Source organism: Microtus pennsylvanicus, chromosome 13 (genome assembly GCF_037038515.1).
Source record: "Microtus pennsylvanicus isolate mMicPen1 chromosome 13, mMicPen1.hap1, whole genome shotgun sequence".
Taxonomy (NCBI): Eukaryota; Metazoa; Chordata; class Mammalia; order Rodentia; family Cricetidae; genus Microtus; species Microtus pennsylvanicus.
Genome location: NC_134591.1, coordinates 78,948,952 through 78,970,631, shown reverse-complemented (window position 1 = coordinate 78,970,631; position 21,680 = coordinate 78,948,952). Strand labels below are relative to the sequence as shown.

Genomic DNA, 21,680 nt, shown 5'->3' with positions numbered 1-21,680 from the left:
GGATACATTATCAGTGATATGTATCCAAGTCAGTTACTCAGTGCAGTAATATGTATCCAAGTCAGTCTGGGAGAATTAGAGCAGGTTAAAGGAGAAGGGGCTCAGTCAGGGTTGTGTCATGCTAAGCTAGGCTAGGTTAGGCTAGGCTAGACTAGACTAGGTTAAATTAGGTTAGGCTAGGTTAGGTTAGAGATAATATTAGGCTAGGTTAAGGTTAGATGGGGTTAGAGTAGTATTAGGTTAGGTTAGGGTTAGGTTGATGTTAGATATGGTTAGGGTTGAATTAGGTTAGGGTTAAGTTAAGGTTAGATAGTTTTAGGGTAGAGTTAGGTTAAGGTTTGGCTAGGGTTAGGTTAAGGTTGGGGTTGCGCTAATGTTATTCTATGTTAGGCAAGGTAGGGTTAAGTTTAGTTTAGATTAGAGTAAAGTTAGAATAGGTTAGGGTTATGTTAGCATTAGATTAGTGCTAATTTAAGGTTAGATGGGGTTAAAAACCAGGTGAGTTCCTGACAATATGGAAAAGTGCGTAGTAAGTCCCAGCTTGCTCACAGCATGGAACTAGACAAGAAAGAGCCCATGGGGCTTCAAGCTGCGTGCTCTAGCGTTCCCCTCAGCAGAGCCCTGTTCCCCGTGAGCACCAGTGATGGCGGTGGGTAGTGGGGGTGATGCTAAGCTCTAGTGGAGAGGTCCTTTAGCGGGTTTTGCAAGGTTCCTGAGGTCTCTAGCAATGATGGTGCTGTGTGTGACCAGGGCAGAGGGCAAAGAGGCAAAAAGAATGGACAAGTCAGCCGGTAGGGCTGTACAGTGTAGGGATAAGCCTTGGCTCACACAGGGAAGGTTCCAGAGCAGGAGGGGAGGAAGATCCAGTGGGATGATCTTAGCAACTGCTAGCAGTAGGAGTCTAGGAAGGCACCCAGCACTTGGTGTGCTGACACTACTGGTGGACAAGGAGATGCCTTAGAGCCAGGTCTGAATGTCAGTCAGTGAGGGCTAGGTGTCCCTTGACCCCATGGGTGCTGCGAGACCAGTGCCCAGTGTGTGCAGAGTGTACATGCCCAGCTGAACAAGCTGCCCTGTGTCACTGGGTCCAGATGGAAGGACCTCACTGTCCCTGGGTCAGTAGACACAGACCTCCTTAGAGAAAGAGTCTGGGAAGCTTGTCAAGGCCAGGTCATGCTTGGCTTTCAGCTCCACTCTTCTGTGTAGAAAGAATTTTAGAATGTTTTAAGCCTTTCAAAGTGGTCTGCATTCAGCTACTGTGGGCTGAAATATTCTATCTACTACAGCTCCTGGTGATGCAGGTTGGGGGCAGAGGCCCCAAGGTGTCAACTGGGTTAGCCTGAATTGGCACAAACGCCTAGGAGTCTAGATCTTGTGTTGACAACTGTTCCTAGAGCCACCAAAGGCCTGGGTCCCATCTTGGCATAAATCCGGGCACCAGACACAGCTTGAAGGAGGCTGTGGATGTTTGGGACTGTTCTGTCCTCGTGTGGACCAGAAAGGAGTCAGGTGGATAAGTCCCAAGCATCTCCTGCAGTCCCGTTTCACAATTCAAGCATCTTCCACCCACCCACTCACCTTGCTGTCGGCAAGAGTTAAGTTTTAATGAGAAGAGAGATTCTCTCTGGAATATTGAGTATAATTAAAACTGTGAGCAGAGAAAAAAATCTAGCAAACATTGAGAGGGCTAGAGGAAGTGAAAACGGTAAACCACGACTTCGCCTTTCTTTCCTTTGACACGGATTATTAAGTCAGGTTTGAAAGAGTTCCCATTAAATATTTAAATTTTTCATTAAATATTCATCATCTCAAAAATTGCTTTCTAACAGATCCTTAGGTAAATATAACAATATTTGATCACAAAAGCTGCTCGGCCTGGCAGAAGCTTGTGGTAAGAGGCTGTCTGAGCCTCAGATCCCATGGGTATGGGGAGTCCCACTCAGGAATGGAGCCTTGGGAGAGCCAGGGAGGATAGGGCTGTTACTGGCTGTGGTGAGAGGCATGGGTGGCCACACACTGGCTCTAAGGGAGAATGGGCCACAGTGAAGCGAAGTGGTACATGGGAGCTATGTTACTGGTCCTGCTGGATCACGTCCAATCTTAGGGCCGTGTGGAGAATGCTTCCTACAGAAGAGGCTGTGTTCTGGCTTGTGTTACCTGTGGGACTCTTCCATCATCAGTCACTGAGCTGGTTGACTGAAGGCATCTCTTCCCTGGGGACGCAGATGGGCCTCTCCTCCAGAGTTCCGTGGGACTCTGTTCAAAGCCCTGAGGCTCCTTGTGTAGACACCTGGTCCCTGGTCTTCCATCATAGACTGTTCACAGCGTCCTATGAGCGGAGCTCCTGATATCCCACCCTGGTCTTTTCTCCCTCCCAGGAGCAATGCTGGCATCCGCAGATGGTGTTTAGAATCAGAGCATTCTTTATGGCCTACCCCCTGGGACACGCCAGCTCTATATGCCCCACCATCCGTGCCCACCCAAAATATCACAGACACTGCCAGCACTTTTGGAGAGCAGACATGCTCTTTTGGAGGGCACTTCTCTGCAGGAGGGCACCTGGAAACACTGGCTGTGCACATGTGGTGGATGGCATGGGATAGCCTTGGACTGAAGGGCTTTGAATGGATGGGCGTCTGAGATAGCACTGTGTGGGATGCTGGCACACATTACAACCTACAGGTCTTAGAACCCTGGCCTTGGCCAGCCTTTTACTTACACACTATTTTCCCCTCCCCAGCTCCAACCACACTACCTCAGAGTCTCTTCTACATACGAGCATGACACCCCCACACCCACCCTCCAAGTTCACACTGAGTTTCTCCCGCTTCACCCAGGCTTCTAGGCCTGCCCAGGAACCCCTCCATGCCCACCTTCTCAGTCCTGCTCAATGCCTATGCTAGCCTTGGGTACTGGGATGAATGCCAGACCACTGTGGGAAACCTGGCATCTACCATGGAACACACCCTTCTTGATTCTTAGCCCTCCACCGGACAGCAAGGCTTAGTCTTCCTTTCCCACCATCTTCTGAGCCCTGCACCTGGGCTGTCTTCCTGGGTGGTTTGATAGGTCAGGCAGCTTTCCCTTCTCAGTACCACCTGTGGAGGGCAGGGTAATTATCATCTCCCGCTTCCTGGGAGGTGGAGGTTGCACCCTGTGCTGGGTTTGGGTGGTTTCCAGATGCACATCAGGCAGGAGCTTGCCATTACAGGAGGCATAAACTATTCTCTGCTTCCCACTGTGCCCACGCTTGGGTACTATGCCTCTGCTCCTTGTTCAAGGTCACATGGTGGTGTAAAACCAAGGACATACCCAAGAAGGTCCAGCCGCAGAACCTGCCAACACTCAGACGAGGCTCATGAGACACCCCTGGCGGATGAGCTGGGCTCCCTCTGCGCTGCCTCTTTCTCCCCCTTAGACCAACCTCTGTCTTTGCAGAGCAGAGAGGAGACCTAGGTGGAGGAGCCCAGCCTCCCCACTTCACGCCTCTCCTTCCCTGAGCAAATTCTGGGGTGAGCAGGAGGCCACAAAGATTGATGGTTTCCCTCACAGGCAGCAGGCACAGGCATGGGGTTCTCTCTCTGCACGGCCCTGATAAATGACACCTGCTGAAGGGACCACCTCTCGGGCTCCCAGGCTGACAGGAAGGCATGAAATCCCATGCTTCAGTGGGTCTGGAATGCACTTGAGCCTGTGTCCTGGAGGAAGGACCATCTGCCAGAGAGAACCTAGTCTCCAGGCAGGTGCTTAGGGAGATCCTCTGCATGCACACTCTGTTCAACACCCAGACAGGACAGCAGAGGTGGGGGGCAGGGCGAAAGGCAGCCATCTTCCTGGGAATTGGGATAGAGCCTTTCTCAGACCATCACGCTGCTGTAGCGAAGCTACCCAACAGTTAACTTCATACGCACACGGGTGTGCATGTGCACACACACACATACAGATATACACATGCACACACACATATACACATGCACACATGTGCACACATGCACACACACATATACACATGCACACACGTGCACACACACAGACAGGCAGACATACACATGCACACACATGCATACACACATATACACATACACACATGCACGCACACATACATACACACACACACACAAACACACACTGCTTTTGTGTGAGGCTGGAAGGTCAAGACCAAGGCTCTGATAGATTCAGTGTCTAGTGAGGACTGTCCTGGTTCTAAAAGTTGCCATCCGCATCCTCAAGTCATAGAAGGGCCCATGCCTCTGTGAGTAGGGTACAGGTCCCATTCCCTCACTCTACCCTTTCAACCTAGCCCTTTCCCGCGAGTGTTATGTCCTAGCACGGCTGACATGAATATGGGCCACCCTGAGCCTTCCTAGAGGGTACCCCAGGCCCTGCTTGTTCCATGACAGCCGTGGGCTGTTTCGCACACACAGTTGGAAAAATGGCTCTGAGCATAGAGACAAAGGATATCCTTCAACAGTTACACATGACTCGTATTGAGCACAGTGTGACCTGTCTGGGCACCAGGAGTGAGGTCAGGAAGACGTCCAGAGGTGCAGGGCAGCTGTTAGGAGACACTCTGAGTAGAAAACACAGTGTCTGGGGCTGACCCTAGGGTGGGAGATGCACCTGCCCTTCTAGATAAGCAGAAGTTGAAGATTCAAGAGGTACAGGACCCCCATCCAGAACCCGACGGGGTGGGGCTCCCTCTTCTTAACTAAAGCTGCCCCTGACCCATGTGCATGGAGCCAAGTAGAATTGTTGTGGCATGAGAGGTTCCTAAATTTCACCAAGGGGGAAGGACAAGGATGAGGCAGACCAACTCTCCTGGGATTGGGCACTGGTGTTGGGAGCTGGGGTCGGAGCCTTCAGACCCCCCAGGGACTGATCTCTTGACTGTGAGTTAGGGGTGAGAAAGTACTGAGTTCTCAGAGGAAGGGGAGAGGGGGCTTCAAAATTCTTGCTGCAAACTGTGCTGCAGAGGAAGGAGGCTGCGCATGTGTAAGAGAGAAAGGGAGAAACGTGTCAGGTTCTGGCTTTGGCCCCACCATCCTGGAGGTAGGGCTAAGGGGACACCTCACCCACCCACTGACACCAGCCAGCAAGCCAGGTCTGAGTTTCCGGTGGTGTGAACACATGCTGAGCCTCCACAAGTCCAGTGGCTCCATCCAAAACATTGGAGTCAGTTCTCTGCCGGAAGAGTTGCTGTGGGGACCGAGAACTAGCAAGGGTACTGGGTACTCAGTACTCAAGGACACGTCCTTAGCAAACAGTGGCTCAGAGATGCAACTGCATCCGGTGAGACTCTAGATGAACCCCTTAACACACCCAGGTTCTGGAGAGGTGGCTTTGAAGTTAAGAGGGCACATTGCTCTTGTAGGGGACCCAGGTTCCACTTCCAGCACCCGATTAGGCAACTTACAACCACCTGTAGCTCCAGCTCCAAGGTCCCCAGTACTCTCTTCTGTCCTCAGTGTGTGCCCAGTACTCTCTTCTGTCCTCAGTGTGTGCCCAGTACTCTCTTCTGTCCTCAGTGTGTGCCCGGTACTCTCTTCTGTCCTCAGTGTGTGCCCAGTACTCTCTTCTGTCCTCAGTGTGTGCCCAGTACTCTCTTCTGTCCTCAGTGTGTGCCCAGTACTCTCTTCTGTCCTCAGTGTGTGCCCAGTACTCTCTTCTGTCCTCAGTGTGTGCCCGGTACTCTCTTCTGTCCTCAGTGTTTACCCAGTACTCTCTTCTGTCCTCAGTGTGTGCCCAGTACTCTCTTCTGTCCTCAGTGTGTGCCCAGTACTCTCTTCTGTCCTCAGTGTGTGCCCAGTACTCTCTTCTGTCCTCAGTGTGTGCCCAGTACTCTCTTCTGTCCTCAGTGTGTGCCCAGTACTCTCTTCTGTCCTCAGTGTGTGCCCAGTGCTCTCTTCTGTCCTCAGTGTGTGCCCAGTACTCTCTTCTGTCCTCAGTGTTTACCCAGTACTCTCTTCTGCCCTCAGTGTGTGCCCAGTACTCTCTTCTGCCCTCAGTGTGTGCCCAGTACTCTCTTCTGTCTTCAGTGTGTACCCTCATGAATTTGCACATGCATACATGTTGACACGCTCACATATACCTAAATAATTTTTAAACCTGTAAGGAATTTGGAACATGCAATAGCTCCATGGAAGTATGACACCCTATCACTCCAGCCCAGGCTTCTGCTTAAAGCTTCAGAGAGAGGGGAGGCAGGATTCTTGTAGCCTGACCCACCTCAGGTGCGTGGGGAAGGCCGGCCATGCCCCCTGCAGCTCATGACTAAACAAACCAGAGCAGATCGGACACGGGTGAGATTGAATGACCAGGTGCCCAGGAGCACCACCACTTTGCCATTTTGCTTATGAGATTCGATGCCACCCCACAAGGGTTAGCAACATATCAGGATTCCCGATGATGAGTCATATTTTACACCGCCAAATGCTTGCGGGCGACAGGAAGCATGTTTCTCTCTCATTTTATGCATCCAGAAAATTGGTACCACATGCAACCTGCGTAACATTACACACTTTAAAATATTGCGTTCTCTCTTGCCAGAGCCTGCAGCCCTCATCACAAGGCAGATAAAATGCAGGTCCAGGGGTGAGAGCCCAGAGAAGGCAACTGAGTGTAGGGTGCTCGCATCCCATCATTAAGAAGCAAGTCCACTGCTCCCGCCCCGGGAGGCTCATCTTCCTGGAGGCTGCAGGATGATCTGTTATTTCCCCCAGGGAGGCCAGCGGAGATGATGCTTGCGACAGAGATGCAGGTGTGATTATAGAGACCTGGGCAGGCCACTGCTCTAATGGATGTAGGATGTGCAGGTAGCCGGAAGTGCACGCCAACTGAGCCCCTTTTCACAGATTCCTAGCAGACCAAGCCCCCTGCCTTTGTGCCATTAAAGCACCCAGCCGGTCCTGACTCTCCCTGCCCCTGGCTTCAGTGGAGGGCCATTTGCTTCCTGTTGTTGTGTGCAGACTGCACCTCTCTCTGAGCTCTGCTCGGAGCTGCAGGAGGCATGTGGCAAACAGGCACCTGCGCTTTGATCACAGAGTGGAGCTGTGGCGCTGTGGCAACCCAAATACCTGCTGAACTCTGCCAGCAAGCGGACCTCCTTCCCACCCGGGCAGGTGGCAGGCTTCGCCACCACCAAGGAGGCTCTTGGCTCTGCTGATCCTGTTCTCAGAGATCCCTCTCACTTTCTCCTCATTTGGTGTTCAGCTCAGTGGGTTTCTCAGGAAATTCCCTGTGTTTGTTCCAGGTTTGGGAGACTAAAGGGAGCATACGGCCAGATCTCCCTGTGGAGTGTTGATAAGGAGAAAGGGGAGAGGGAGAGAAGGGGGAGGAGACCCCCTCCTTGCCATCTTCTCTGTAGCGAGCTCAGCATGAGACCTGGTGGACTGATCTGAACTGGTCTTAGGCAAAACCCAGGCCCACCAAGCTCAACCCAGGCCCACTAAGCTCCAGAGAATGGACTGCTTCAGCTGACCGGGCAAGGCTCAGGCTCCCTGCCCTTGGCTCTCCAGGGTCCTCAACTGGGTCCCAACTATAGGCCCTCATTCCTGAACTCCTCTGTGCTGGGGTATGGACACAGGAACCTGAGGTCAACACATAGACGTGAAGGTCCATGTCAGCAAGTACAGGGAATACACATCACCACGGAAGTATGGTGATGCTACCACATGACCATATCACAGGCTCACTGGAAGATGAGCCTCTGGCAAAGAGAGGCGGTTCCACCCCAAGGCTGAGGCTGGACTCTTTTTATACAAGTTTGGCAGGAAGCCAGGCAAGGAAGGCCAGTAATCACCTTGCTGACTGAGCCCCCAGTGACCCTCAGTGCCCTTAGCAAGTTCTACATCACTGGCACATGGCGGGACAAGAGACTGGTGGGGGGACACTGCCCACTGTGTCCTCAACATATCACTCCAGGCCCCCAGCTGCCCTCATGGTAAGGGTGATCACCGTACCAAGGCAACTTCTTGGGTTTCTTTCTGCTTTAATTGAGTTGAAATCCGCATAACCAAATTTAACCTTTTTAAGTAAATAATTCAGTGACAGTGTGTTTGGGATTGTTACACAAACACCGCTATTTATTTCCTCAAAAGGAACCTCCATCCCTGGCCACTCTCCACTCTTTCCCTCCCACTGCCCTAGCTACAGTCCAGTGGGAACTCTGACTCCAGTGTCTACATGTGTGTTGAAATGTTCCTCACAGGCGTATGTGTTTGAACAGTGGATCTTGGGCAATCATGCTGTTTTGGAAAGTTGTGGAAACTTGGGGAGGTGGGGCTTCACCACAAGAAATGAACCATGGGGGCAGGCCTGGAGGTCTCATAGCCCAACTCTATTTCCTGTCTACACCCTGCTTCTTGACTGCTCACAATATGACCCGCTGACGCCCCTCCCACTCCTGCTGCCCTCCTCCCGTCATGTGACACACTGGACTATCCAGCTGTGACCCCAAAGCTGTGTATATGGTACGTATACATACCTCCTGGGAAGTTAACAGCAGGAGGGTCAGGAGTTCAAGCTCATTCTTGGCCGGGTGTCATGTTTGAGCGAGCCTAAGAGCTGTCTCAGAAAATACAACATATACAGTATTAAACCTTCCCTGAGTGAGTGGTCTTTGTCAGGTGTCATGGCAACAAGGGCAGTAAAACAACTGATTACATCACTTTCTGGCTTCTGTCAGCTAGTATATTACTTATAATCATGCATGTTGTGGTCTTCATTCCTTCTCATGGGTGAGTAATATTCCTTTGGGCAGATGTGCCACATCTTGCTCGCCAGTTCATCTCTGGATGGGCTCATAGGCTGCTTGAGCCTGCGTAAAGAGTGTCACTGTGGATCTGTGCGACATGAACCTGTGTTCAGCTCTTTGGTGCATCTACCTAGGCACACAACTGCCAGTCATCTGGCAATGTGATGGTTAACCGTTGAGGAGTGGACCACAGCTTCTGTGGATGTTGGAAAGAGATTTCAAAAGAGCTGTCCTTTGGACGGGCTCTGCTGGGTTCCACGCAAGCACATACAGTGAGACCCCAATTCCCTCCCACTAGGGAGGGGGTATGTGCAGAGCTGCTGAGTCAAGAAGGTGGCTGGGAGAGGCTTTAGGGAGCCCAGGCCGAGGAACACAAATAGACATCAACAGCCCAATTTCCACAACATGCTGGCTAGGCTGAGCAACCCATGGCAGAGGGTAGGCAGCTCCTCCTGTCTGTATCTCCATCTCTTCAAAGCCAGGGGGAGCCTGACAGCTTACAGTGGCCTTTATCTCAATGGTTCTGGACCACAAATCTACAGTCTGTCAGGCAGAAAGGTTAATTTCTCATGTATGTATGTATGTGTCAAGGCTGCCGGTCCCTGCAGCTTTGTGCCCACAGATTGAGTATTTTTGGACATTATAGTGGATGTCTGGACACTACAGTATAGAAACCACACACACACACACACACACACGCGCGCGCGCGCGCGCGCTAAATCCTAGGGACAGCTCGGAATTTCAGGAAGAGTGCCAAATGAAAAGGGGAGGGGGGGAGAGAGGGATCTGGTAGTACCCTGAGCCAACATTGTCCCCTTTCTAGGGCTAGAAGGGGTGTGGCAGAGTGAGAGACGATGTGGGAGCCAGGACAGGAGTGGTCTACTTTGCTGTGGCCAGCGGTAGCCATGCAGATTGTACAGTGCAGGGAAGGATAGGCAGTCTTGCCTTCAGATTTGCTTGCTGTGAAGTGAGGAGCCCAGCCAAAGTCAAGAGGACAGGACCTGAGTTTCCGACCAAGCCTGGGGTGGGACCTGAGCTGGGAGGGAAGGAGCCATCCTGGCAGTGTGGCCAGGACCAGCAGCCTCAGGAGGCCCGGCAATTTTTATAGCCCTGACCTCAGCCAAAGGAGGGCTCTCTTGGTGCAGCCCAGGCAGGGTTCTCCAGGGACCACCAGAGGGGATACCATGGGGGCTATAGAGATGAGGGTGGATCACCAGGTGAGGAAATTAAGAAGCTGTGTTTACTGATGACACGTGGATGTTAGTCACAAAAATCATTGTCATTTCACCCGACAACCCTGCCAGACTGGAACTGACGTCCATCCTGTTCTCACCAGTGTCAGGGGAGAACACAGCCCTGGCCCATAGTTACCCCGTGAGAGGGAGTTTAAAACCACACCCTGTTCCTGCTGGGGACTCCCATGGGGCTCCTTCTTCTACCCAAGAAGCCTGAAATGGCCAAGATCAGACCTGTGCCTGAGAATGCAGGACTAGGAGAGGCCTCTGTTCTTCTCTTGGCCAGCTAGACTCTATCCATGCTGAGATGTCTAAGCTCAGACAGCTACATCGGAGGCTTAGGTAGGATGCCCACTGTCAAGACCTCCACACGCCACGCTCCCAGGGTGAGGCTGGAAGCCCATCCTGCCCGTGTGTCGACCTGACTTGGCGTTAGTATGACTGTGTGTATTCCTGACATGGACTCCCGGCTGGACAGCCTGGTGCTGGGTATTCCCTTCCCTGGGGGCCCAGCCCTGCCACCTTCTCCTTTTGTAGAGATGTTTTTGTGAACTTAAGAAAAAATCGGGGAAAGGTCGATTCCCTCTGTCCAGCCCATTAATTCTGCATGCTCAGGCCAGAATTAACCTTGGCAAGCCTTGAGAGGAGAGAGTAATTCTAACCTTAAAAATCTGCTGATTAAAGCTGGTTTGAGGAATTCGACTCCTGCTTAATGTCTTGGCAGGGAGCCCAGCCTCGCATTAACATAGCCACAGTCTGGCCTGGCATTTCCCCCACCTTCTTCACAAACAAAGCCTCATGACCTGTTCTAAGTAAGAATTCCTTCCCAGACTCCTGCCAGAGTGCAGCTGCGTGGCAAAGGTGTGCCTTGCTACCGGGATGGTGTCACAGGTGTTTCGCAGGTGCAGTACCTCGGCCCACCTGCAGAGGGAACCAATCCCAGCCGCCGCTTGCGTTCCCTCTCATTTAGAATGACCAGTGGCAGCTTGGAGTGTGGGACTCTTGTTACCCACACACTTCTGCTCCCCTCTAGAGGATAGGCCTGGAGGGAGGAGGTGGGAGAAAGAGGTTGGCTCCCTGGAGTTGTCCAGAACCCTCAGCCCCAGAAAATACCAGCACTGTGGACAGCGGCTCCCTAGTCATCCTTGGTCTAAACGTGCAAAACAGCCAGAAGCTGCTGGCAACGGGAATGCCAGACCGAGAAGAGCCTCATCCAGAACACCTCGTTCAGGCAGGACGAATAAAGAGTGGAAGGTTTCATTTCCAGGGAGGGAGCGAAGGAGGAGCAGGGAGGGGAGATGTCTAGCTGTCATCAATACAAACCAGCGGCACAATCAAGATCAGCTCCAACCACTTGACAAGTCTACAAGAAATGAGTCTGAGCAATACACTTTGATGAGAGAAAGGAAATTTCACTTCATTTATTTATTATTTATGTCTTGTAGCTTCGGAAGTATTTGTAATAGAAATGGCAAAGCTATATTGAAATTGGCTGGAGGAACAAGCTCCTGGGGGGGGGGGGGCGGCTGGATGAGAAGACACGCCCATTGGGGACAGCTCCAGCTGACCACAGGACAAGCAGGGCTAGGCAGCCTGGCACACCTGCAAGGGTAGGGGAGGAGCTCTGTTCTTCCCTCTTGGGGTCCGAGGTCCACACACCAGCACAGATCGCTAAGACAGCAAGTAGGGCACCTCCAGCATCTGTTGACTTTCCCAGAGCAGTGAGCCAGGGCTGGAGGGACGGGAACCATGTGCTCCTGACTGAGGATGCCCAGAGAGTGGAAGAACGTTCGTGCGAGGGTGGATAAGTACCTGGACTTCACCCTAGAAGGAGGCAGGAGCAGAGTGTAGGGGCAAGACAATCTCAGGACAGGTGTGCACTCTCTCATCACGGCCTGGTCATCTCTGATCAGAGCTTTTCAGCTGGCGTCCATGCCAGCAGCACAGACAAATTTACCTTATTATCCGTTTTTACCCATTACTCTATTTTATGTCCATTAATTTATTAATCTTGGAAGCCATCCCCCCAACACAATAAAGCCAGAGCTCTGGGAATCTTATTTATATCTTTGAACATGATTTTTATGCCTCCTTATCTAAAACTTCATTTAATCTTTATTGTGCTCCTCACTCATGCGGTCCTTAGGCTGACAAGGCGTTGCTGGGATGGTTCCTCTGCACATGCGTAGTGTAGTTCCACCTCTGCACATGCGCAGTGTGGCTGTCTCCTGCAGACGGGACCAGGTGAAGGAGGTGAATGCTGCTGGGGCTGGTGCCAGTTTCAGGACACCTATGCTATGTCCATGCTGTGCTGTGACCCTGAGACAGGACAGTCTGCCCCCTGCTGGCCGCTTTCCCAGTGCTTGCCGCTTCCCTCTGCTCTTCACTCATTTTGCTTTGAGATCCCACTCCCCAAAATGGCCCTGCTAGAGAAGTACCCTAGAACATCTGTGGAGATGTCAGTCAACTCTCTAGTTTGAGAACTCAGCATTCCCTTTTCCCTGATGCTGCACAGGGTGGGAGACAGCAGGTGTTTTCCGTCTAAAGACTAGTGGGCCCTGCTCACTCCGCTGCAGAGGCCAGGATGTTTCTCTCGGCCTTCTCTGCTTGCTCTTCCTGAGAACTCCTCCCCTTAGATCATGCCCATTTAGAGGCCTGGAGCATCTGCTGTTTGTAATGGACTGGGACCAACAGGCCTTTCTTCAGACTTCTGTGTCCCAGGAAGAGACAAGGATCTCTGTCTTTTCCTTCACAGGCGTCCCATGGTTGGGGGAGGTTTGAGACATGTGCCCCCACCTTCTTTCTGCCTCTGCCTTGATAGACCTGAGCTGCACAGCCAGGTTCAGCCACCTGGTCCCCAGCATCCCTCTGTGGTGTGGGCCAGATCTTCTGCACCACAGCCCCTATAGGCTTTGCAGATCTAATGAGAGTTCAGAATCCAGCTGTGACATCCCCTTAAGCCTACCCGAGGAAGACCTCAGCTGCCACATCTGTGAAGAAAAATTCTCACCACTGTACTTTCAAAGATTGCAGGAGGGTCCCTATAGGGCCACCCTTGCCCATCCTTCCAGGTTCCTTACAGCATCCAACACAAGGATGTCCAATTAGTTGACCTAAAGACCATCTTAACATCATGAAAAGACAGGGCCACCCTGGTGCCAGATGTGAGGGAGGGGGTTCCCCTTGGAGTCTGGGAAGATGATATTTTGGCAGATTTTCTACCCCTGCTCAACAAACTTCCCCAATTCCCCAAAGAAAGTGCAGTGTGCAGGGGCTGTTTCCAGAAGAGTCCCAGACTTGTTGGGCATCCTGGCATCTGCTTTGGCTACTGGAGAATGTCAGGACTGGGGGCTTAGAGTCCTTTTGCTGACTGATTCTAGTGTCCAGCATGGCAGAGACACAGGCCATGTGGGGACACACTGCTGTGGTAGTCGGAGAAGAGGAGCAAGATGGGAGCCTTGGTCAATGATGATCTAGTACTCCCAGTCTCTGCTGTCGCCCCACCCTGGAGGCCATGTCAGTCTGCAATCCATCTAGCTCAGACTCATTTTAAAGCCATTCACTACTTAACAAGTTACGAGCCCCAGCGCTCATGCAAGCAGCATGCGAATTGAATTATTTGGTCTAATCTTAAATTAATACAAACCAAATCCTTCAGTGAGGACAGTGCTAGAAGCCATCCCAGGGACTTCATCACTTTTGCATGTGACAAAGACAGGCCCCACAGAAGACCTGACTTCTTGTCTATGGCACCAGTAAGAAGCAGCCCAGGAATGGCATGATGAGGAAGAAGGCACAAGGGGCTTTGGGAGTCAGACAAGGTCCCTCAGGTCTCTAAGAAGCTGGGTGACCTTGGACAAGACATTGAGCCTGTCTAGGCATTGCACCCCCTTAAAGATGCCTTGTGCAGTTAGAGTATCCCCATGTCACTTTCTACTTGTCCCACACAAGCTCTTCCTGAGACACCATGGATAAGTCTCTGCTTTCAGGATACCTGCATCACTTGTTCTGTGCCTTGCTATATAGCTGCCAGTGGTTAGGGGGATCTAGAACATTCTGGGGGAAAATGATTTTTGTAGAGCAGTTTCTCCCTAATATATCAAACTTTCAGCAGGAAAAGACTGCCCTTGGCCCAATCCTGGAGCCTCTGTAGTTCTACTTGGTAGACACATGCACCTCACTTGCTCTTCACCCTGTCTGCAGCCATAGCTCCCTACAGGCCTCTAGAGAACCTCATAGGCTCCTCCTTCCCGCTGACTTCCCTAGAGTTAGGCTCAATACCCAGGAAAGGTTGAGTACCTCCTCGGTGTTGTTATCCCAGATCTAGAAGCAAGAGACTCTCTTGCCTCTGGGGTCACCGCTAGAATCAGGGATTCTCACCCTCTGCCACATAAAGACTAATGTCAGAATTAATCTGTTATGAGCCCCACATTGGGTGCCCTCTGTTGGGGTTCATATGTCATGAGCCCCACATTGGGTGCCATCTATAGCCACACAGTGGGACAACATCTGTTGGGGTCCAGCCTCAATGGGTTTGTATGTTCCAGGGTAGAGCCATGTGGATTAGAGCTATTAGACAGAAATACACAGAGATAAAAAATAAATACAGAGACATAGGATAGTACCAGGAGGGCAACCCAGTGAATACTGAATCCACCTGTGTTTATTTCTTATGATATTTAAATACCCCAATCCAAAAAAGGGGAAGAAAGAAAAAGAATTTTCTATCATGATATAAGGAACAAACAAAGTGGTTAACCATCTTAATACTCAAAATACCAAGTAACCACACCCTAGGTCAAAATATCTTTGTGAGTAGCCACACCTTGAGTCAAATCTCCTGTCAGTAACCTTGAAGAGGCAAGAATAGGTTTCAACTCTCTGACCTTCAGTCAAGGTGGAATAGATCCACTTCTGTCCCCCGCAGACTTCCCAACTACAGCAAGAAAGAAGGCCTGAAGGATGAGATGGGAACATAGGAGGAGATCCACACTTGGCCCCTCAGTCCTCAGAGCTGCCCACAGTCAACCGAGAGCCCTGGCCGTGGAGAATGATAGAAACCATGGGGCATTTGCCTCACACATGAGCTTATGTGCTGACACACTGGTCCTGGATCTTAATGAGGGCTTCCACAAGGCAGTCTGAAAACCACAGGCTCTGCCCCTGAGCTCCCATACAGATAAGAAACCCAGGAAGAACCTTGGCATCCCTGCATTCAGAGCCCACTGCTCGACAGGCCTCTGCTGTCTACCCAGCCTGGTATCTCCCACCCATCAACTCCCTGGCCACCTCCTCTACGCTTTTATCACAACTCAAAAGTTCCTTCCTCTCAGGTCACTTTGCTGACCTTCAGCATGGGAGGACGACATCTCACTCACTCTGAACACTTGGCTCTCCCACTTGGGTTAATCATTTACTGGAACTCACTCCCTGCCAGGAACCTAGGGGATAGAAGAAGATGGGGTTCTAGAGAGGAAGGCAGTAGAAAGCTCCTTGAGATCAGCTCTACTCTCCCTTCCTTGTACATCTGAGCCCAGGTCTGCTTGCCCAGGGTGCCCCATGCCCCGGGTAGGTGTGGCTGTCTCTCACCTGGGTGCTCATTTCCCCCTTATTTCAACAGGATTGAGCTGCTATCTTCCAGAAAGGTTCTCCTCTCCTCCCCGTCTTCTCTTTTCCCCCATCACCTCTACACTGAGGCACAGTTTAAACCCATTTTGTCTCGGTCATGGATCCATCAGACACAAGTGAGCGAATTAAACTAAGCACATTGAGAAGCCATTTGCTCTGTGCGTCTTTGTAGAGACAGTTACCTGACCCCCACCCCCGGAGAGAGAGAGGGTTGCCATGCCACTGAGGAGTGCAGAGGCCACCGCATCAGCCACAGCCAGATCTCAGACCCTGGCAGGCAGCCTGGCTGCTGTGATCTCAGCAGGGAAGTCCACAAAGGAGGTGTCTGCCCCTAGTGAGAGGATTAGAGATGAGATTTGCTAGCACATGCCCTGGTCTGAGGACACAGCAGGTATTATCCTCACTTTAGAGAGAGCTTTAAGGGGCGAGTTCTTCTGGGACAGATCCTGGAAATCTCTGCTGATTGATTCCTGCTGGCCTTGGGAGAATGATGGAATCGGGCCTACAAACATTTTTGTTCCCCAAGTCCTTGCCATATATTGGTGCCTAGAATCCTGCCTTCAAAGGTCTTGGCCTATTAGTAACTTTTCCTATCGCTGTAATAAAACATCCAGCAAAAGCAATTCAAGGAAGGAATCGTTGCTTCCCAGTTCCAGGAGATGCATTTTGCCATGGTGGGAAGGTGTGGCTGCAGCAGGAACATGAAGCAATGGGTGAAGTTGCATCCACAGGAAGCAGAGACCATGGAATGCTGGTGCCCAGCTGGCTTTCTCCTTTTTGTTCAGTCTGGGCACCTCAGCCCATGGGATGGTGCTGCCCATTTTCCCACCTGAATTAACCAATCTAGAAGCCCCCTTACAGATGCACCCAGAGGCTGGTTTCCATGGTGACCCTAAACCCCACCTTCACATTCAAGGTTAACCATAGTATCATGTATCAGCATTGTGACCTGAACCTTTCGTTTGACTTCATATAAAGGATTCACACAGCCACATATGGCTGGAGGCTGCCATGTTGAACAGTGCCTCTCTATGGAGACCTGGATGTTTCAGGGAACCGACAGGCTCTTCACGGGCAGGTGCAGGAGGCTCCAGAAACCCTTACTGATTGAGTCCTACGACTCTGGCTTTCAAATGTTTCAACTCCCCGTGCCCTCACTGCTCCCACCCTGATTTCTTTAGGTCTAAGGAGTGTGCTGTGTGGCAAAGCAGAGACTAACGTGTGACTCGCACTTTTCAGGAAAGAAAGTCACTGGAAGACTGCAGTTTCAAGGATGCAGTCCTTTGTGTCCACGCCTCCTGTGGATCTCAGAAAACAGCACAAAGGTTATTTCTTCTAGGGAGGCCAAGGCTCCAGGGACATTGCACTCTATGGAGAAGGGCCACATGAGCTCAGACCCAGGGTGCACACCTCAAACCTGTTGCTCCGGCAAAGCCTTGGCCTTGAAGGCAGCTGGTCATTGCTGTTGGTTTCCTCTGTTACGTCATATTTGCTTTTTATTAAAAAAGAAAAGCTGTGTCACAGAGGCAATCCTGAGAACTTAAGAAGAGGTGCCATTTCCTGGGTGTGTTGGAAGGAAGCTGTGGGGCCTTGACCCAGTTGTGGCTCCTCTCAGGACTATTCTGCTGAGGATGAAAGTGTCGAGTTGCCTCGTCTCTCTCTCTCTCTGTCTCTTATGTCTCTACCCCACCACCACACACATATACATTTGTTTTGTAAATGGTATATAAAACAACAGGCTTCCTTGGTTGATCCCTACCCCCACCTGCTTCTCTCCCTGATTTCCAGTCCCATCCCTAATTTTATCCTCCTACCCCTTCTCCCCTTCCATTTCTGTAGCACATGTGTTCTGTGATACAGCCCCCTCTTTGTTTTATTTTATTTTATTAACATTTTAAACTTATTTTACATAACAACCACAGTTTCCCCTCCCATCTCCCACTTCTGCCTCCCATCTATCCCCCTCCCCATCCACTTCTCCTCCATCTCCTTTTAGAAAAGGGCGGGCCTCCCATGGGCTTGAACAAAGCATGGCATATCAAGTTGAGGCACAGCGGAGCTCCTCCTCCTGCATAAAGACTGGGCAAGGTAACCCAGCATGGGGAACAGGTTTCCAAAAGCCAGCTAAGTGCCAGGGACAGGTCCTAATCTTACTGCTTACAAACAGACCAAGCCTTACAAACCGTCACAGGCAGAGGGCCTAGGTCAGCAGCATGCAGCCTCCCAAGCTGTTGGTCCAGAGTCCATGAGCTCCCACAAGCTCAGGTCAGCTGTCTCTGTGGGTTCCCCCGTCATGGCCTTGAGCCCCCTGACAGCCCTTTCTTTTAAAGCCTCTTTATTCTCCTCCCATGGGCCTAGCCTCTGCCCATCCTCAGTCCCATATAAATACACACATAAAAATTCAACAAGGGATTCTAATATGAGAGAGAATTGCATTATTTGTCTTTGTGAATCTGGGTTTATGTACAGAGGGGAAGCCACAGCACACACTCTCATTTACCCACATGGATATACACTTGCTCACACTCACACACAGACACACACAGACACACACAGACACACACACACACACACACACACACATATATATTCACACTCAAATATACAGCCACACACATACACTTACACACAGAAACATACATTCCCACATATATGCAATCTCACACACTCACACCCAGTCACACATATGTGTGCATGCACACACACACACACACACCTCCACAGACCTGGATAGAGAGCTTCTTCTAGCTACATCCCAGCCCCTTAAATGGAAAGCTCCACCTGGGTAGGCCCCAGGCACACCCTGCAGCCTGATCACATCAGGCCTGGAGTTTGTACAGCACAAACCTCAACAGACAAAGCTGATTGCTTTTAGAGGGAGCGGGCGAAGGGACAGATTGATATACTGCCTTGTGAGATGTTGCGCAATTAATCCTCAATCAGCTCAGTGATATCATCACCACTCGGGCTTGAGATCAGTGAAAGGGCTGGGAAGTCCAGGGGAGGATAGGTCGTGGCAAGCAAGCTGAGGTGGCGCAGGGTAGCAGGTGGCCTGAGCTGGTGTGAACACATGGGGAGAAAGAGACACACAGTGGGGATCCCAAGTGTTTAGCCCACCTCCCCTCCTGAACACGGTTCCCACCCCACTGACCAGTCACACACCTCACCATCCCACACACTTTCCTGAGATGGATGCCCATAAGCTCCTCAGCATCACCCAGAAGGAATCTAGAACCAATCCTCCAGGTCTTCTGCACCCAGGAGCCACTGACCCTGAGGATAGGACAGCCATGTACCCACTGGCCCCCCTAGAACCCGGATGTGATCCTTACTCCTTGTTAATGTGCTTATTTCTTACTACTGCTGTCATTGTCTCAACCCTACCCTACCCCTGCCTTCCCTAGACCTGTCCTTACACCGTTGCTGTTCCCCAGCCACATTTTTGCCATAGTGACCATATGCCAAGTGTGACCATCACATTCCCTGGCTTCTCACTGCTCCTAGATAGGGAACAAAGCCACCTCCTTGCTGTCACTGTTGGTGATCTGACCATAATAACTAACTTAGGGCACTCTACACTCCATTTGTCCATCTGTCCATCTTTGTTCTTCCTCAGCACCATCTCACCTCATCCTTGCCCCCCAGATTGTCCTGTCATTGATGCTCTCTTACCCATCTCTGTCTCTTGACTCAGTCAGCCCTACTCATTTTTCTGGCTTCCCAGCCCCCTCTGAAGCCTCTCCAACCTGATGAGAGCCAAGAGCATGTTTGTCATATGCTGAGCTCAGAGACTGACCTAGGCATTCCATTGTCCCATTTCATCTCTCATGGCCACACTGACAGAAATAATAGGAGTGACACCAATTTTCCAGCCTGGAATGATGATGAGATTCTGAGCTGGTGAGTGAGTGGGATATCTAAGTTAGATCTTCTGCCTGCACAGCATCCACCTCCCTGAGCACATTGCTGTGTGTTCCTTCCCCCATGAGGACAGGAATCTATCACTCAACACAAAAATGTGTCTCTTGAAATCAACACCGAAAAAACCCTTTGAGTGTAAACACATCAGGCCATGTCCAGAGTCTCATCTCATGTGTGAGGAAAGTCCTCATCTTACTGTGTACCACAAATGAAAATGAAATATTTACTCTTCCCTGTCATTGCCCATACAAAGCTTTGGGAGCCATATGTCCTGGAAAGAGAGAGGTACTCAGCTTTACCCAGAAGCCTTAGTAAGATTCCCAAAGCCTTGGTCAGAAAGACAGACAGTAAGATTCATAGGGTAATTTATAGGCTGATGAAGGTTCACACCCTGGGGCTCCTGGTTTCTCCCCACACAATGCCCACATTGTCAAGATACAGCCAAGGCTGTGTTCCCTCTCATCCATATTCCTAACTTTATATCTCTCCTCTGATGAGACAAGAGACATGGGAACATGGTGGTGGTTAGAGGAACAGGGGAACATCTGAAAAACAATCCTGTGGTTCTGAGTGAGGCCTGGCGGCTCCTCTAGTTTAAATGAACAAGCCCTGCACCTATTTTTCTTTTGAGCTTCATTTTGCTTACCCAGTGATTCCAGGCAGTTCTGGGTAGACGAGTTGTTGGCAATAGGGGTTCGGATGTCTGGAGAGGGTGTCCCTGCTTACTTCTTTTCAACTCTCATAGGCTGGGCAGACCAGATGCTTGGCAAATTCACTGCCCAAATGTGGGTTTCATGAAGGTTAAGGTCCACAGTGCCAAGAAGGCACTGGAGGGAGATATGACACCAAAAGTCAGCCTTGTTCACTTCAGGTTTGGAGAGGAATAAACAATGAGAGGGCACAGGCAGGAACCATCCATGTCTCCCTCTGCTTAGCTCATGACATGAGACAAACAAAGAAACTGCCCATAAGAAGTGTGGACCCCATGAGGGAGAGAGATCACAGAAAGCCACAAGCGGCTGCTTGTTTCATTGCTAACCAAACACTTCCAGAAAAAAAAAAAGTCCAAACAAGAATTAGCCTAGCCAGAAATGGGTGATTAAAAAAAAAGTTCCAATCACAAAACCAAAACATAGCAACTTGAAAACCAGGAAAGTCAGGGAAGAATATTGCCTTCTTAATAATAAATACATTTCATGAGCAAGAACTGCAAGGGAATCGTTTAAATTAATTTCCTCTTTGTTTGTTTGGTTTGTACAGGGCTTAAATCCCAGCTGACAGCGATCTGTAAAAGTTCTAACATATTGGAAATCTGATTTTCTTGCAGCCTGAATCCCAGAGTCCAAAATGATTTCTCTTTCAACTCTGCTAATCAGACAGGCAGGGCTCAAATGGACTCTGAGTCAAGCCAAATTGCACTTGGTCTTTGTGGGGGGAGAGCTATAAAAGATGCCTGCAGACTTGCCAAGGCGAAGCTGCCTGCCATTCCTCTCTGGAGTGCTGTTGTGTGGGAGGGGGCTTTTGTGACGGGAGATGGTGACAGTCCTTCGGTGTCCTGGGCAGCTCTGCCAATTCTTCTTTCTCTCTCTGCTCCACCCTTTCTGGACCATTTACCTTGACAAATCAGGGGAACTGAGGATGAAAAAAATGAAGGTTGGTTCACTTATAAGCCCAAAGCAAAGACTTTGGCACAGACTCTGAGGTGGACCCATCAGTAAGCACCCTGGAACAGCCCTTGCCAAATTTGTGAGTTGTATGTGGCTTGGCATCTTTCTCTCCCATGCAAATTTCCAGATGGTTTTTAATGGACAGACCACCTTGGGTTCCCTCCCATCTCCCTAACATGCTTACCCCCAAGAATCAATCTCTGTAGGCAGATCAGCTGCTCCCACCCAGCAACAGGCTTCAGTGCAGTTCATCCAACAGTCAACTCCACCTGGATAGCCCAGGTGATAGCCACCTGAGAACTGACCCTCCTCCCAGCTCAGCCCTGACCATGAGTGACCCTACCCTCCATTTTCCAACCAAATCTAGTGTAATAAATACAAGAAGCAAGCAAGCAAACACAGAAGCAAACCAACCAACCCTTGCTCAAAAATAAAAGTAGGATGTATGGCAGGTGGTACCCCTACATTTGTAGATTC

At 50.6% G+C, this 21,680-nt stretch overlaps 1 protein-coding gene across 16 annotated transcripts in view; it reads left to right on the top strand.

Moving 5' to 3' along the window:
- Nucleotides 1-21,680, top strand: part of Camta1 (calmodulin binding transcription activator 1) — an 826,088-nt gene that overhangs the window by 572,366 nt on the left and 232,042 nt on the right. The window lies entirely within an intron of this gene.